At 51.7% G+C, this 14,677-nt stretch overlaps 1 protein-coding gene across 1 annotated transcript in view; it reads right to left on the bottom strand.

Annotated features, from left to right (window-relative positions):
• itprid2 (ITPR interacting domain containing 2) overlaps positions 1-14,053 on the bottom strand; it is a 318,082-nt gene extending 304,029 nt beyond the window's left edge. The window contains exon 1 of the mRNA XM_041200974.1: positions 13,961-14,053. The gene's annotated coding sequence lies outside the window, so the exon portion shown is untranslated. The remainder of the gene's footprint in view (positions 1-13,960) is intronic.
• Positions 14,054-14,677: the final 624 nt, after the last annotated feature.

Here is a 14,677-nt window from a genome sequence, read left to right as displayed (position 1 = left end):
TCTCTCACACACACACACACTTTCCTCTCTCTCACACACACACACACTTTCCTCTCTCTCACACACACACACACTTTCCTCTCTCTCACACACACACACACTTTCCTCTCTCTCACACACACACACACTTTCCTCTCTCTCACACACACACACACTTTCCTCTCTCTCACACACACACACACTTTCCTCTCTCTCACACACACACACACTTTCCTCTCTCTCACACACACACACACTTTCCTCTCTCTCACACACACACACACTTTCCTCTCTCTCACACACACACACACTTTCCTCTCTCTCACACACACACACACTTTCCTCTCTCTCACACACACACACACACTTTCCTCTCTCTCACACACACACACACTTTCCTCTCTCTCACACACACACACACTTTCCTCTCTCTCACACACACACACACTTTCCTCTCTCTCACACACACACACACTTTCCTCTCTCTCACACACACACACACTTTCCTCTCTCTCACACACACACACACTTTCCTCTCTCTCACACACACACACACTTTCCTCTCTCTCACACACACACACACTTTCCTCTCTCTCACACACACACACACTTTCCTCTCTCTCACACACACACACACTTTCCTCTCTCTCACACACACACACACTTTCCTCTCTCTCACACACACACACACTTTCCTCTCTCTCACACACACACACACTTTCCTCTCTCTCACACACACACACACTTTCCTCTCTCTCACACACACACACACTTTCCTCTCTCTCACACACACACACACTTTCCTCTCTCTCACACACACACACACTTTCCTCTCTCTCACACACACACACACTTTCCTCTCTCTCACACACACACACACTTTCCTCTCTCTCACACACACACACACTTTCCTCTCTCTCACACACACACACACTTTCCTCTCTCTCACACACACACACACTTTCCTCTCTCTCACACACACACACACTTTCCTCTCTCTCACACACACACACACTTTCCTCTCTCTCACACACACACACACTTTCCTCTCTCTCACACACACACACACTTTCCTCTCTCTCACACACACACACACTTTCCTCTCTCTCACACACACACACACTTTCCTCTCTCTCACACACACACACACTTTCCTCTCTCTCACACACACACACACTTTCCTCTCTCTCACACACACACACACTTTCCTCTCTCTCACACACACACACACTTTCCTCTCTCTCACACACACACACACTTTCCTCTCTCTCACACACACACACACTTTCCTCTCTCTCACACACACACACACTTTCCTCTCTCTCACACACACACACACTTTCCTCTCTCTCACACACACACACACTTTCCTCTCTCTCACACACACACACACTTTCCTCTCTCTCACACACACACACACTTTCCTCTCTCACACACACACACACTTTCCTCTCTCACACACACACTTTCCTCTCTCACACACACACTTTCCTCTCTCACACACACACTTTCCTCTCTCACACACACACTTTCCTCTCTCACACACACACTTTCCTCTCTCACACACACACTTTCCTCTCTCACACACACACTTTCCTCTCTCACACACACACTTTCCTCTCTCACACACACACTTTCCCTCTCTCTCACACACACTTTCCTCTCTCTCACACACACTTTCCTCTCTCTCAAACACACTCTCTCCTCTCTCTCACACACACTTTCCTCTCTCTCACACACACTTCCTCTCTCTCACACACACTCTCCTCTCTCTCACACACACTTTCCTCTCTCTCACACACACACTCCTCTCTCTCGCACACACACTGTCCTCTCTCTCTCACAAAGTTTCCTCTCTCTCACACACACTTTCCTCTCTCTCACACACACTTTCCTCTCTCTCACACACACTTTCCTCTCTCTCACACACACTTTCCTCTCTCTCACACACACTTTCCTCTCTCTCACACACACTTTCCTCTCTCTCACACACACTTTCCTCTCTCTCACACACACTTTCCTCTCTCTCACACACACTTTCCTCTCTCTCACACACACACACACACACTTTCCTCTCTCTCTCACACACACACACACTTTCCTCTCTCTCACACACACACACACACACTTTCCTCTCTCTCTCACACACACACACACACTTTCCTCTCTCTCACACACACACACACACACTTTCCTCTCTCACACACACACACACACACACTTTCCTCTCTCACACACACACACACACACACTTTCCTCTCTCACACACACACACACACACACTTTCCTCTCTCACACACACACACACACACTTTCCTCTCTCACACACACACACACACTTTCCTCTCTCACACACACACACACACTTTCCTCTCTCACACACACACACACACTTTCCTCTCTCACACACACACACACACTTTCCTCTCTCTCACACACACACACTTTCCTCTCTCACACACACACTTTCCTCTCTCACACACACACTTTCCTCTCTCACACACACACTTTCCTCTCTCACACACACACTTTCCTCTCTCACACACACACTTTCCTCTCTCACACACACACTTTCCTCTCTCACACACACACTTTCCTCTCTCACACACACACTTTCCTCTCTCACACACACACTTTCCTCTCTCACACACACACTTTCCTCTCTCACACACACACTTTCCTCTCTCACACACACACTTTCCTCTCTCACACACACACTTTCCTCTCTCACACACACACTTTCCTCTCTCACACACACACTTTCCTCTCTCACACACACACTTTCCTCTCTCACACACACACTTTCCTCTCTCACACACACACTTTCCTCTCTCACACACACACTTTCCTCTCTCACACACACACTTTCCTCTCTCACACACACACTTTCCTCTCTCACACACACACTTTCCTCTCTCACACACACACTTTCCTCTCTCACACACACACTTTCCTCTCTCACACACACACTTTCCTCTCTCACACACACACTTTCCTCTCTCACACACACACTTTCCTCTCTCACACACACACTTTCCTCTCTCACACACACACTTTCCTCTCTCACACACACACTTTCCTCTCTCACACACACACTTTCCTCTCTCACACACACACTTTCCTCTCTCACACACACACTTTCCTCTCTCACACACACACTTTCCTCTCTCACACACACACTTTCCTCTCTCACACACACACTTTCCTCTCTCACACACACACTTTCCTCTCTCACACACACACTTTCCTCTCTCACACACACACTTTCCTCTCTCACACACACACTTTCCTCTCTCACACACACACTTTCCTCTCTCACACACACACTTTCCTCTCTCACACACACACTTTCCTCTCTCACACACACACTTTCCTCTCTCACACACACACTTTCCTCTCTCACACACACACTTTCCTCTCTCACACACACACTTTCCTCTCTCACACACACACTTTCCACTCTCACACACACAATTTCCACTCTCACACACACACACACTTTCCCCTCTCACACACACACACACTTTCCCCTCTCACACACACACTTTCCCCTCTCACACACACACTTTCCTCTCTCTCACACACACTTTCCTCTCTCTCACACACACTTTCCTCTCTCTCACACACACTTTCCTCTCTCTCACACACACTTTCCTCTCTCACACACACACTTTCCTCTCTCACACACACACTTTCCTCTCTCACACACACACACACTCACTTTCCTCTCTCTCACACACACACACACTCACTTTCCTCTCTCACACACACACACACTCACTTTCCTCTCTCTCACACACACACACACACTCACTTTCCTCTCTCTCACACACATACACAGTTTGCCCTCTCTCTCTCACACACATACACAGTTTGCCCTCTCTCTCTCGCTCGCCCGCGCCCTCCCCTCTCCCGCTCTCCCGCTCCCTCCCCTCTCCCGCTCCCTCCAGCTCGCCCTCCCCTCTCCCACGCCCTCCCCTCTCCCGCTTGCCCTCCCCTCTCCCGCTCGCCCTCCCCTCTCCCGCTCGTGCCCGCGCCCTCTCTCGCTTGCGCCAGCGCCCTTCCCCGCTCGCGCCCTTCCCCTAACTCACTCGCGCCCGCGTGCTCTCCTCTCTGTCGCCCACTCACGCACACACACACGCTTTTCCCCTCTCACTCGCTCGCACACACACGCTTTCCCCTCTCTCTCACTCACTCGCACACACACACGCTTTCTCCTCTCTCTCACTCACTCGCGCACACATACACACGCTTTCCCCTCTCTCTCACTCACTCGCACACACACACATGCTTTCCCCTCTCTCTCACTCACTCGCGCACACACACACACATGCTTTCCCCTCTCTCTCACTCACTCGCGCACACACACACTCTTTCCCCTCTCTCTCACTCACTCGCGCACACACACACATGCTTTCCCCTCTCTCTCACTCACTCGCGCACACACACACTCTTTCCCCTCTCTCTCACTCACTCGCGCACACACACACACACGCTTTCCCCTCTCTCTCTCTCACTCACGCACACACACACTTTCCCCTCTCTCTCACTCACTCGCACACACACGCGCTTTCCCCTCTCTCTCACTCACTCGCACACACACACGCTTTCCCCTCTCTCTCACTCACGCACACACACACGCTTTCCCCTCTCTCTCACTCACACGCGCACACACTTACGCTTTCCCCCTCTCTCACTCACTCGCGCACACACACGCTTTCCCCCTCTCTCACTCACACACACGCTTTCCCCCTCTCTCACTCACACACACGCTTTCCCCCTCTCTCACTCACTCACACACACGCTTTCCCCTCTCTCTCACTCACTCACACACACGCTTTCCCCTCTCTCTCACTCACTCACACACACGCTTTCCCCTCTCTCTCACTCACTCGCACACACACACGCTTTCCCCTCTCTCTCACTCACGCACACACACACTTTCCCCTCTCTCTCACTCACTCGCACACACACGCGCTTTCCCCTCTCTCTCACTCACTCGCACACACACACGCTTTCCCCTCTCTCTCACTCACGCACACACACACGCTTTCCCCTCTCTCTCTCACTCGCGCACACACTTACGCTTTCCCCCTCTCTCACTCACTCGCGCACACACACGCTTTCCCCCTCTCTCACTCACACACACGCTTTCCCCCTCTCTCACTCACTCACACACACGCTTTCCCCTCTCTCTCACTCACTCACACACACGCTTTCCCCTCTCTCTCACTCACTCGCACACACACACGCTTTCCCCTCTCTCTCACTCACGCACACACACACGCTTTCCCCTCTCTCTCACTCACTCGCACACACACGCTTTCCCCTCTCTCTCACTCACTCGCACACACACACGCTTTCCCCTCTCTCTCACTCACTCGCACGCACACACGCTTTCCCCTCTCACTCACTCGCACACACACACGCTTTCCCCTCTCACTCACTCGCACACACACACGCTTTCCCCTCTCTCTCACTCACTCGCACACACACACGCTTTCCCCTCTCTCTCGCTCACTCGCATGCACACACGCTTTCCTCTCTCTCTCGCTCACTCGCACGCACACACGCTTTCCCCTCTCTCTCGCTCACTCGCATGCACACACGCTTTCCTCTCTCTCTCGCTCACTCGCACACACACGCTTTCCCCTCTCTCTCGCTCACTCGCACACACACGCTTTCCCCTCTCTCTCGCTCACTCGCACACACACGCTTTCCCCTCTCTCTCGCTCACTCGCACACACACGCTTTCCCCTCTCTCTCGCTCACTCGCACACACACGCTTTCCCCTCTCTCTCGCTCACTCGCACACACACGCTTTCCCCTCTCTCTCACTCACTCGCACACACACGCTTTCCCCTCTCTCTCACTCACTCGCACACACATGCTTTCCCCTCTTTCACTCGCACGCACACATGCTTTCCCCTCTCTCTCACTCAGTCGCACGCACACACGCTTTCCCCTCTCTCTCACTCAGTCGCACGCACACACGCTTTCCCCTCTCTCTCGCTCACTTGCACACACACGCTTTCCCCTCTCTCTCTCTCTCACATACACACTCACACTTTCCCCTCTCTCTCTCATATACACACTCACACTTTCCTCTCTCTCACATACACACTCACACTTTCCTCTCTCTCTCTCTCACATACACACTCACACTTTCCTCTCTCTCTCTCTCACATACACACTCACACTTTCTTCTCTCTCTCTCTCACATACACACTCACACTTTCCCCTCTCTCTCACATACACACTCACACTTTCCTCTCTCTCTCACATACACACTCACACTTTCCTCTCTCTCTCTCTCACATACACACTCACACTTTCTTCTCTCTCTCTCTCACATACACACTCACACTTTCCTCTCTCTCTCACATACACACTCACACTTTCCTCTCTCTCTCACATACACACTCACACTTTCCTCTCTCTCTCTCTCACATACACACTCACACTTTCCTCTCTCTCTCTCTCACATACACACTCACACTTTCCTCTCTCTCTCTCTCTCACATACACACTCACACTTTCCTCTCTCTCTCTCACACATAACCACTCACACTTTCCTCTCTCTCACTCTCTCTCACACATACACACTCACACTTTCCTCTCTCTCTCTCTCTCACATACACACTCACACTTTCCTCTCTCTCTCTCTCTCACATACACACTCACACTTTCTCTCTCTCACATACACACTCACAATTTCCTCTCTCTCTCTTACATACACACTCACACTTTCCTCTATCTCTCTCACATACACACTCACACTTTCCTCTATCTGTCTCACATACACACACTCACTTTCCTCTCTCTCACACATACACACACTCACTTTCCTCTCTCTCACACATACACACACACTCACTTTCCTCTCTCTCACACACACACACACTCACTTTCCTCTCTCACACACACACACACACACTCACTTTCCTCTCTCACACACACACACACACACTCACTTTCCTCTCTCACACACACACACACACACTCACTTTCCTCTCTCACACACACACACACTCACTTTCCTCTCTCTCACACACACACACACTCACTTTCCTCTCTCTCACACACACACACACTCACTTTCCTCTCTCTCACACACACACACACTCACTTTCCTCTCTCTCACACACATACACAGTTTGCCCTCTCTCTCTCACACACATACACAGTTTGCCCTCTCTCTCTCGCTCGCCCGCGCCCTCCCCTCTCCTGCTCTCCCGCTCCCTCCCCTCTCCCGCTCCCTCCAGCTCACCCTCCCCTCTCCGACTCGCCCACACCCTCCCCTCTCCCGCTTGCCCTCCCCTCTCCCGCTCGCCCTTCCCTCTCCCACTCGTGCCCGCGCCCTCTCTCGCTCGCGCCAGCGCCCTTCCCCGCTCGCGCCCTTCCCCTAACTCACTCGCGCCTGCGTGCTCTCCTCTCTGTCTCCCACTCGCGCACACACACACACTTTTCCCCTCTCACTCGCTCGCACACACACGCTTTCCCCTCTCTCTCACTCACTCGCACACACACACGCTTTCTCCTCTCTCTCACTCACTCGCGCACACATACACACGCTTTCCCCTCTCTCTCACTCACTCGCACACACACACATGCTTTCCCCTCTCTCTCACTCACGCACACACACACGCTTTCCCCTCTCTCTCACTCACTCGCGCACACACACGCTTTCCCCTCTCTCTCTCACTCGCGCACACACACGCTTTCCCCTCTCTCTCACTCACTTGCGCACACACACACACGCTTTCCCCTCTCTCTCTCTCACTCGCGCACACACACGCTTTCCCCTCTCTCTCACTCACTTGCGCACACACACACACGCTTTCCCCTCTCTCTCACTCACTCGCGCACACACTCACACTTTCCCCCTCTCTCACTCACGCACACACCCACTTTCCCCTCTCTCTCACTCACTCGCACACACACACGCTTTCCCCTCTCTCTCACTCACTCGCACACACACACGCTTTCCCCTCTCTCTCACTCACTCGCGCACACACACGCTTTCCCCTCTCTCACTCACTCGCGCACACACACACACGCTTTCCCCTCTCTCTCACTCACTCGCGCACACACTCACGCTTTCCCCCTCTCTCACTCACGCACACACACACGCGCTTTCCCCTCTCTCTCACTCACTCGCACACACACACGCTTTCCCCTCTCTCTCACTCACGCACACACACACGCTTTCCCCTCTCTCTCTCACTCGCGCACACACTTACGCTTTCCCCCTCTCTCACTCACTCGCGCACACACACGCTTTCCCCCTCTCTCACTCACACACACGCTTTCCCCCTCTCTCACTCACTCACACACACGCTTTCCCTCTCTCTCACTCACTCACACACACGCTTTCCCCTCTCTCTCACTCACTCGCACACACACACGCTTTCCCCTCTCTCTCACTCACGCACACACACACGCTTTCCCCTCTCTCTCACTCACTCGCACACACACGCTTTCCCCTCTCTCTCACTCACTCGCACACACACACGCTTTCCCCTCTCTCTCACTCACTCGCACGCACACACGCTTTCCCCTCTCACTCACTCGCACACACACACGCTTTCCCCTCTCACTCACTCGCACACACACACGCTTTCCCCTCTCTCTCACTCACTCGCACACACACACGCTTTCCCCTCTCTCTCGCTCACTCGCATGCACACACGCTTTCCTCTCTCTCTCGCTCACTCGCACGCACACACGCTTTCCCCTCTCTCTCGCTCACTCGCATGCACACACGCTTTCCTCTCTCTCTCGCTCACTCGCACACACACGCTTTCCCCTCTCTCTCGCTCACTCGCACACACACGCTTTCCCCTCTCTCTCGCTCACTCGCACACACACGCTTTCCCCTCTCTCTCGCTCACTCGCACACACACGCTTTCCCCTCTCTCTCGCTCACTCGCACACACACGCTTTCCCCTCTCTCTCGCTCACTCGCACACACACGCTTTCCCCTCTCTCTCACTCACTCGCACACACACGCTTTCCCCTCTCTCTCACTCACTCGCACACACATGCTTTCCCCTCTTTCACTCGCACGCACACATGCTTTCCCCTCTCTCTCACTCAGTCGCACGCACACACGCTTTCCCCTCTCTCTCACTCAGTCGCACGCACACACGCTTTCCCCTCTCTCTCGCTCACTTGCACACACACGCTTTCCCCTCTCTCTCTCTCTCACATACACACTCACACTTTCCCCTCTCTCTCTCATATACACACTCACACTTTCCTCTCTCTCACATACACACTCACACTTTCCTCTCTCTCTCTCTCACATACACACTCACACTTTCCTCTCTCTCTCTCTCACATACACACTCACACTTTCTTCTCTCTCTCTCTCACATACACACTCACACTTTCCCCTCTCTCTCACATACACACTCACACTTTCCTCTCTCTCTCACATACACACTCACACTTTCCTCTCTCTCTCTCTCACATACACACTCACACTTTCTTCTCTCTCTCTCTCACATACACACTCACACTTTCCTCTCTCTCTCACATACACACTCACACTTTCCTCTCTCTCTCACATACACACTCACACTTTCCTCTCTCTCTCTCTCACATACACACTCACACTTTCCTCTCTCTCTCTCACATACACACTCACACTTTCCTCTCTCTCTCTCTCACATACACACTCACACTTTCCTCTCTCTCTCTCACACATAACCACTCACACTTTCCTCTCTCTCACTCTCTCTCACACATACACACTCACACTTTCCTCTCTCTCTCTCTCTCACATACACACTCACACTTTCCTCTCTCTCTCTCTCTCACATACACACTCACACTTTCTCTCTCTCACATACACACTCACAATTTCCTCTCTCTCTCTTACATACACACTCACACTTTCCTCTATCTCTCTCACATACACACTCACACTTTCCTCTATCTGTCTCACATACACACACTCACTTTCCTCTCTCTCACACATACACACACTCACTTTCCTCTCTCTCACACATACACACACACTCACTTTCCTCTCTCTCACACACACACACACTCACTTTCCTCTCTCACACACACACACACACTCACTTTCCTCTCTCACACACACACACACACACTCACTTTCCTCTCTCACACACACACACTCACTTTCCTCTCTCACACACACACACACACACTCACTTTCCTCTCTCACACACACACACACTCACTTTCCTCTCTCTCACACACACACACACTCACTTTCCTCTCTCACACACACACACACTCACTTTCCTCTCTCTCACACACACACACACACACACTCACTTTCCTCTCTCTCACACACATACACAGTTTGCCCTCTCTCTCTCACACACATACACAGTTTGCCCTCTCTCTCTCGCTCGCCCGCGCCCTCCCCTCTCCTGCTCTCCCGCTCCCTCCCCTCTCCCGCTCCCTCCAGCTCACCCTCCCCTCTCCGACTCGCCCACACCCTCCCCTCTCCCGCTTGCCCTCCCCTCTCCCGCTCGCCCTTCCCTCTCCCACTCGTGCCCGCGCCCTCTCTCGCTCGCGCCAGCGCCCTTCCCCGCTCGCGCCCTTCCCCTAACTCACTCGCGCCTGCGTGCTCTCCTCTCTGTCTCCCACTCGCGCACACACACACACTTTTCCCCTCTCACTCGCTCGCACACACACGCTTTCCCCCTCTCTCTCACTCACTCGCACACACACACGCTTTCTCCTCTCTCTCACTCACTCGCGCACACATACACACGCTTTCCCCTCTCTCTCACTCACTCGCACACACACACATGCTTTCCCCTCTCTCTCACTCACGCACACACACACGCTTTCCCCTCTCTCTCACTCACTCGCGCACACACACGCTTTCCCCTCTCTCTCTCACTCGCGCACACACACGCTTTCCCCTCTCTCTCACTCACTTGCGCACACACACACACGCTTTCCCCTCTCTCTCTCTCACTCGCGCACACACACGCTTTCCCCTCTCTCTCACTCACTTGCGCACACACACACACGCTTTCCCCTCTCTCTCACTCACTCGCGCACACACTCACACTTTCCCCCTCTCTCACTCACGCACACACCCACTTTCCCCTCTCTCTCACTCACTCGCACACACACACGCTTTCCCCTCTCTCTCACTCACTCGCACACACACACGCTTTCCCCTCTCTCTCACTCACTCGCGCACACACACGCTTTCCCCTCTCTCACTCACTCGCGCACACACACACACGCTTTCCCCTCTCTCTCACTCACTCGCGCACACACTCACGCTTTCCCCCTCTCTCACTCACGCACACGCACACTTTCCCCTCTCTCTCACTCACTCGCACACACACACTTTCCCCTCTCTCTCACTCACTCGCACACACACACGCTTTCCCCTCTCTCTCACTCACTCGCACACACACACGCTTTCCCCTCTCTCTCACTCACGCACACACACACGCATTCCCCTCTCTCTCACTCACTCGCACACACACACGCTTTCCCCTCTCTCTCACTCACTCGCACACACACACGCTTTCCCCTCTCTCTCACTCACTCGCTGGCACACGCTTTCCCCTCTATCTCGCTCACTCGCACACACACGCTTTCCCCTCTCTCTCACTCGCACACACACGCTTTCCCCTCTCTCTCACTCACTCGCACACGCTTTCCCCTCTCTCTCACTCACTCGCACACACACGCTTTCCCCTCTCTCTCAATCACTCGCACACACACGCTTTCCCCTATTTCACTCGTACGCACACACGCTTTCCCCTCTCTCTCACTCACTCGCACGCACACGCTTTCCCCTCTCTCGCTCACTCGCACACACACGCTTTCCCCTCTCTCTCACTCACTCGCACACACACGCTTTCCCCTCTCTCTCACTCACTCGCACACACACGCTTTCCCTTCTCTCTCACTCACTTGCACACACACGCTTTCCCCTCTTTCACTCGCACGCACACACGCTTTCCCCTCTCTCTCACTCAGTCGCACGCACACACGCTTTCCCCTCTCTCTCACTCAGTCGCACGCACACACGCTTTCCCCTCTCTCTCGCTCACTCGCACACACACGCTTTCCCCTCTCTCTCGCTCACTCGCACACACACGCTTTCCCCTCTCTCTCTCTCTCACATACACACTCACACTTTCCTCTCTCTCTCTCATATACACACTCACACTTTCCTCTCTCTCACATACACACTCACACTTTCCTCTATCTCTCTCTCACATACACACTCACACTTTCCTCTCTCTCTCTCACATACACACTCACACTTTCCTCTCTCTCTCTCACATACACACTCACACTTTCCTCTCTCTCTCTCACATACACACTCACACTTTCCTCTCTCTCTCTCACATACACACTCACACTTTCCTCTCTCTCTCTCTCACATACACACTCACACTTTCCTCTCTCTCTCTCACATACACACTCACACTTTCCTCTCTCTCTCTCTCACATACACACTCACACTTTCCTCTCTCTCTCTCTCACATACACACTCACACTTTCCTCTCTCTCTCTCTCTCTCACATACACACTCACACTTTCCTCTCTCTCTCTCACATACACACTCACACTTTCCTCTCTCTCTCACATACACACTCACACTTTCCTCTCTCTCTCTCTCTCACATACACACTCACACTTCCCTCTCTCTCTCTCTCACATACACACTCACACTTCCCTCTCTCTCTCTCTCACATACACACTCACACTTTCCTCTCTCTCTCTCTCACATACACACTCACACTTTCCTCTCTCTCTCACATACACACTCACACTTTCCTCTCTCTCTCTCTCTCACATACACACTCACACTTTCCTCTCTCTCTCTCACATACACACTCACACTTTCCTCTCTCTTTCTCTCACATACACACTCACACTTTCCTCTCTCTTTCTCTCACATACACACTCACACTTTCCTCTCTCTCTCTCTCACATACACACTCACACTTTCCTCTCTCTCTCTCTCTCTCACATACACACTCACACTTTCCTCTCTCTCTCTCACATACACACTCACACGTTCCTCTCTCTCTCTCACATACACACTCACACTTTCCTCTCTCTCTCATACACACTCACACTTTCCTCTCTCTCTCATACACACTCACACTTTCCTCTCTCTCTCATACACACTCACACTTTCCTCTCTCTCTCTCATATACACACTCACATTTTCCTCTCTCTCTCATACACACTCACACTTTCCTCTCTCTCTCATACACACTCACACTTTCCTCTCTCTCTCATACACACTCACACTTTCCTCTCTCTCTCATACACACTCACACTTTCCTCTCTCTCTCTCACATACACACTCACACTTTCCTCTCTCTCTCAAATACACACTCACACTTTCCTCTCTCTCTCTCACATACACACTCACACTTTCCTCTCTCTCTCTCACATACACACTCACACTTTCCTCTCTCTCTCTCACATACACACTCACACTTTCCTCTCTCTCTCACATACACACTCACACTTTCCTCTCTCTCTCACATACACACTCACACTTTCCTCTCTCTCTCTCTCACATACACACTCACACTTTCCTCTCTCTCTCTCACATACACACTCACACTTTCCTCTCTCTCACATACACACTCACTTTCCTCTCTCTCTTTCACATATACACTCACACTTTCCTCTCTCTCTCTCACATACACTCACACTTTCTCTCCCTCTCTCACTTACAAACTCACACTTTCCTCTCTCTCTCCCCCTCTCACATACACACTCACACTTTCCTCTCTCTCACACACACACAGACTCACACTTTCCTCACACTCTCTAACACTTTCTCCTCTCTCTCTCATTCACTTTCACTCTTTCTTTCTGTGAGGTCCTGCTGTCAGTTCAGTGCTAGCGCTCCTGTTGTTCCGGTACTTCCTCCAACTTCATACAGAAACCACTCGGTTGTAAATAACAAATGAAACAGGGAAGAAAACGAAATTCCTACCACATCGGCCCGAGTCTCGCTGCGTCTTAGGTGGAGAATTCACAACCGAACTGACTAAAACTTGCCCAACTTATTGGAGTACTTCCGCTTCCGCTTCTTTTCTTTGTAAACACTCCCTAAAACGAAGCTTTCCCGGTCCGGCAGTTCCAGTAGCTATCGGCCTGCCGCAGCTCTACTGGAATCTCAGTACTCACTCTATACAATAGGCAACAAGCCACCCAATGGTCTCTAATAATTCTCCACCCTCCAGATCCACAGCGCTGAAGGTGGATGCAGTTGTTTCAAACTTCTTACCATGATTTTAAGAAGTTATTGGTGACTGTGTTGACATTGTTTAGTCTCAAATCCAATTGCTGGAAACTCTTTTTTGTGGAGTTTGTTCGACGGGATCAAAGATCTGACCTTTATAATTGTCTTTTGAAAACATCCAAATAATGTTTCGTTTCTTCAAAGGTCGATTCACAAGGACAGGTTCTGTTACAGAGGGTAGCTTGTGAAGGGGAAAGGTAAACCCAGCGAGCAACAGATATAATAGTGCTGTGTTTAAATATGATAAGTATTCACACTGAATTCACATGAGTTTACTTTTCAGGTATGTTACACATATTGGCAGCAAATAATTGCTGCTGGGTAAGTGGTGTTGTGGTTGCTAATGTTTAGATATGCTCGATGTGCCAGGGGTGTGATTTGTAGCATCGCTGTTGCATTGGTCCCTGT

Source organism: Carcharodon carcharias, chromosome 12 (genome assembly GCF_017639515.1).
Source record: "Carcharodon carcharias isolate sCarCar2 chromosome 12, sCarCar2.pri, whole genome shotgun sequence".
In the NCBI taxonomy this organism is placed as follows: Eukaryota; Metazoa; Chordata; class Chondrichthyes; order Lamniformes; family Lamnidae; genus Carcharodon; species Carcharodon carcharias.
Note: the sequence above shows the minus strand (reverse complement) of the source record. Positions and strands in the feature narration are given on the sequence as shown.